Source organism: Narcine bancroftii, chromosome 11 (assembly GCF_036971445.1).
Source record: "Narcine bancroftii isolate sNarBan1 chromosome 11, sNarBan1.hap1, whole genome shotgun sequence".
NCBI classification, from domain to species: domain Eukaryota; kingdom Metazoa; phylum Chordata; class Chondrichthyes; order Torpediniformes; family Narcinidae; genus Narcine; species Narcine bancroftii.
Window position 1 is genome coordinate 27,669,871 of NC_091479.1, and position 5,054 is coordinate 27,674,924.

Sequence of the window (5,054 nt, forward strand, 5' to 3'; positions counted from 1 at the left end):
GCCCTAGTGTGCAGGGGTAGGGAGGGGGTGATGGGGGAGGAGTTGGGGCCCCCCATAGTCATCATGATCAGGCCTCGGAGACGGCATCTCTATCACTCGTATTTTCTTCCCAGGAGAAGGAGCGATCTCAGAGACAAGACACGAGTCCAGAAGAACATTGCATTGCAGCTGAACAGAGGACAGACAACATCATGATGGCCTGAACCCCTCCCCTTCTCCCTCTGGCCCTGCCAACTCTATTCACCACCTCTTCCATATCCCTTCACCCACTTCCCCTCCCATTTCTCCCCTACCTCTCCTCCATTCCAATCCCCTCCCACTCACCTTCCCCTTCACCTACCCTCACACCTATGCCCTAAACTTAGCCCTCCTCCCTTCACCTCCCCTTCCCCTCTCCTTTCCTCCTCCCCTTCGCCTCCTACCCTTCCCCTCCTCCCCTTCCACTCCCCTTCCCTTCCTACCCCTAACATAGGGGAAGGAGTGATAGGGGAAGGAGGTAGGAGAAAGGGGGGTAGTAAGAGGGTAGGGGTAGGTAATGGGGTAGTGGTAGGGGGTGCGGGTATGGGGTAGGGTTAGGGGAAGGGGGTAGGTGTAGAGGATAGGGGTAGGGTTTAGCTTAGGGTTGGGGAAGGTGGGTAGAATTAAGATAAGGGTCAGGGATGGGTAGAGGTACAGTTAGGTTTAGGGTTAGGAGATGTGGGCTCGGGTTAGGTCGAATATGCTCTGCCACTATTTTCCCCAAGCAGAGAGACCCTGGAGCCTTGGCAGCATTGGTGCATCATAAATGTGGGCATATGGGGGCACTATGATGGACAGAGGATCTGGGGGTCTCATGATGTTGCAAGAACTGTGATGGCCAAATGCCCTATTTGTCAGCAATTAAAACCAAGGGCCACTTTCGCTGGGGTTCGGGAGTTGGCCAAGTCTGATAAATTGACCATATCAGGCCTCTCCCCTGCCAAAATAAAAAGTGATATGTTTTCACGATGGTCAGCACATACTTGGATGTCCTGCCAGCGGGCCGACCAAGCACCATTTAAGCGTGCTCCATATGTGGAATACCCTATCGGGTAACGTCTGACCAGAAATGGGTGGTGATTCCAAGTTTTTGGGGCCACCTGCATATCCCCTACCACCCACAGGCATCCAAGATCAATGAGTGAATGAATGACCTGTTCAAGGTATCGTATGTGACAAGTTGATTGTCAAGTCTTCTATCCATGAGTGGTTGCAAGTGTATCGATTAATCCGGCGAGGTTGTGTCTGTGTGTGTCTTTTACTCCTCGTGCGACTTCACTACATGTGTCAATAAAAGACAACTGTGTTCTAATTCGCCACCCTTGGGAACACTCGAATCTGTTTCACACACATAATAATTGGTGCAGTGAGCAGGGTCCTTCGAGTTCCGACTGAACACAGCAGCAGTGGAGTTGCTTTGGAATCGGGACAGGAAATCTAATGCAGGCAGGGAGAACAAGATCTGCGGGTGGACTGACGAGAGTGCAGGGTTGGGGAGCTTGGCAAGCATGCTGGCGGACCACGGCAAACTGGTAGACTGGTCCAAGCTCCTGGATCCACATCTTGAGAAAATAGGTCACCACGTGTTGTCCCACTTCAAGAAGTCGGGGTTCCCAAAATCTAAGGGGAATCAGAGGGTGCCTTTTGGCTGCCAGTGTTTCTCCTGAGAAACCAATGTGAGATCATAGAAAGGAAAGATTTGGAGAGGGCCCAGGAAAATAAGGAGAGAAAGGAGGTCCAGCAGTGCTGCTGTGCACTGCAGGAGCCAGCACAGACTCTCCCAACCTGAGCCACTGATGTCGAGATGAGAGGGACAGAGGTAGCCAACAGGCATGCCAATCAAGGTCTGACTCCCCCCCCACTCCCCCAGTGAGTGAGTTTGTACTGGCCATGGAGCGATTAGCTGAGGCCATGTGCCAGGATTAAGGCATTAAAGGTTTCAGAACAGGCCAGGAAGAGCATGAAATCAATTTATTTGCAGAAGTTGTTCTGATATATCTGACAGACCCGACACACTCATTGCCCAAGTTGTGCTCCACGCTGGTGGACTATGGGCAGATCTCTGGGTATAAGTTCTTTTGGGATATGTGCAAAATCATGTCACTTAGGAAGGGGGATTAGAGCCAATGTCAAGAAAATAGTCAACAAATGTGGAGGCAAAATGGGATCAAATATCTAGGAGTTAGAATAGATAACAACGAGTAATTTAGACCAGCTGAATTATTCTCCCCTTGCTTGGGGAAATTGAGGAGGATTTAAATGGTTGGATGTCCCTGCCCATTACACTAGTGGTGTTACAGAGAGGGGAGGTGTCACAGAGGGGGGAGATGATGACACAGAGGGGGTGATGATGTCACTGCATGGGGCAGCCATAGCTGAGTCGTGCCATGGCACAGCAACAAGAGATAGATGCCTCTCCTGGAAGGGGATTCTGGCCCACGTGTCGGAGTAGGACGCTGTCTCATCCCAGGGACCCTCTGATCAACAGGGTTGTGTTTGGAATCACCCTGCACCCATGGGTGAGATAAAGAGCCTGTTACAGGCTCCCCTACTGGGACAGAGCCTCCTCTGGCACCATCCATCACCCAGAGTGGGCGGAGAGAATGGAGGCTGCATTTAATCCCCTCTCCCCATCCTGAGTGCAGGGCACTTTATGAGGCAGCTGGAGGGGACTGGGGAGGGGAGAACAATGGCATGTGAGGGGATACAGGGATGGGGTCTGTAGGAGTGGAGGGGAGAACGAAGGAACGGGGTTGCAACACAGGCTAATGTCAAGGGAGATTGGATCAGAGGTAGGGGACATAGGGTTGAGCTGGGGGGATGGGGTGCGAGAGGACGGAAGGCACTGGGGAAACCATGGGGGTTGTGTTGGGTGGGGGATGAGAGTGTGGTCGAGGAATCGGGGCAGGGGAGAGTGTGAGGTGTCTGAGGGAGAAGAGAAGTTGCGAGGGGGATGGAAGGCAGACCTTTCAACAGAAATGGGACAGAGCTCCCCCTCCACCTGGAATGGGATCTGTCCACTGAATGACAGGACCGCTCCTCCACCCGCCACCTCCCCCCCCCCCCCACCCCGTGGTTACAAGATCCCTTCCACACTTGCATACACCCCCCACACCCCCCCAACCGGGATAGGATTCTTTCCCCCAGTGGACCTGGATCAAGGTGCTAGAAAGTGTTTCTGCTGCGGCGGACCCAACAGAGTTGAGCGGTGAAGAGTGGGGCTCTCTCCGCACCACCTGCTCCCTCAGGCGACGAGGTCTTGCTTGCATCATGGAAGATCACGGTGTTGCTGAGCTTCTGGGAATGTGGAGGGCTTCTGCTAAACACGTGGTAGGGTTCAGAGTGGTTCATCTCCCCGGGACGTGCTGAAGGTCAAGGATGACCCGATCCTCCCATGGAGCGAAGGTTGTAGACAAAGTGAACGGCTGCGGAACTGGCCTCAATCTGAGGAGAGTGATCAAAGAGGGACCTGGGGTGGCAATATTTCTACTGAGAGGCTGGAACGAACCACCAGAGGATCAATTCTGACATTTTGGTGACCCTTGGAAGGGAGTTAGAGGGAGGGGTAGAGACTAACTTGGACAGCAAGGCTGGGTTGGGATAAATGACCTGTTGTGTACCCTCTGGTGTGTAAATGCTGCTGTTTCTGCCCCAGAGGACATGTCAATAAGGTCACAACAGAGGTGGCCACACCGTGTCATGGACCCAACGTCCCCAAGGTGGTGTCCTGGACAGATAATAAAATCATCGACAATGGATCTTTCGGTGTGGTGTACCAGGCAAGGCTGGTGGACTCCGGAGAGCTGATTGCCATCAAGAAGATCTTGCAAGACAAGAGATTCAAGGTGAGGGGGAGGAGCAGTTGTGTGGAAATGGAAAACCCTGATATTTAACTTTAGGGCCTACAGCACGTTCACAGGCCCTTGCGACACTTGAGCCCATTTCACACAATTACACCCAATTGACAAACACCCCAAACACATTTTTGAAGGGTGGGTGGAAAGAGGAGCATCTGACAGAGACCTAAGCAGCCATGGGTTTGGAAACAGAGAAAGTCACACAAACCCACAACAGCACCCCCCCTCCCCACACACAACCCCCACCCCACACACACACACACACACACACACACACACACACACACACACACACACACACACACACACACACACACACACACACACACACACACACATACCTGGCAAATATCAGAGATTTTCTGCAAATTAATTGTTTAGTAGAAGCTGGGAAAACAATCATAAAAACTGAAATAATACTTCATTGAACCCCATGACGAGTCCCCACTCTAGCGACACGAAAAGTCCCCCCCACTGACTCTCGACAAGTCCCCCACTTCGGCCTCCCTCGGAGTTCTCCACCTCTGACCTCTTGACGAATCTCCTCCCCGCCTCCCCCCTCAACTTGGACAAGTCGCCCCTCAGGGCCCCGACCCATCGCCCAGCCTTGCTGATGTTCCTCTCTCGCCATAGAACCGCAAACTGCAGATCGTGCGAAAGTTGGATCACACCATCATCGTCCCTCTTCTCAACTTCTACTCCTCTGTAGTCAAGGTAAGATCCACCTGCACCCACCCCACCCCCACTCTGATGCATTTCATTTGCTGCTACCTTCCCCATTCCTTCAATCGATCTGTCTCGCTGCAGCCTCTCTGTTGCCTCCATCCTGCCCCTCTGAGCAGTGCCGACTCTTTGACGCTGGCTGCCCTGCTCCTCACCCATTAACTCATGACCTCTTGCCATTTCAACGCCAGACAGCAGCAAGACCACAAGACAAGGTCGCCAAATTCGGCCACTCAGCCCCTCCAGTCTGTTTCCCCAATTCATTTCACGAATGTATTTTCCCCCATAACTCACTTCCCCAGAACCTTTTGGTGCCCTTCCAAATCAACGCCTGCTCTGAATCATCCCAACAACTCAGCCTCCACATGTTCGACCCCAGCCAACACCCGGCTGCAAACATTTCTCATCTCGAAAGGTCAATGGTTTTTCTCTCCCGGTGAATCCTTGCCTCACGAG

The 5,054-nt window shown here is 52.7% G+C and overlaps 1 long non-coding RNA gene across 1 annotated transcript; it reads left to right on the top strand.

The window, feature by feature from the left end:
- The first annotated feature begins 2,386 nt into the window (after window positions 1-2,386).
- Window positions 2,387-4,608, top strand: LOC138746337 (uncharacterized). Its single transcript, XR_011346875.1, has 3 exons — window positions 2,387-2,537; window positions 3,674-3,863; window positions 4,509-4,608. It is a non-coding gene; the product is annotated as an uncharacterized lncRNA (long non-coding RNA).
- The last annotated feature ends 446 nt before the right edge of the window (window positions 4,609-5,054 follow it).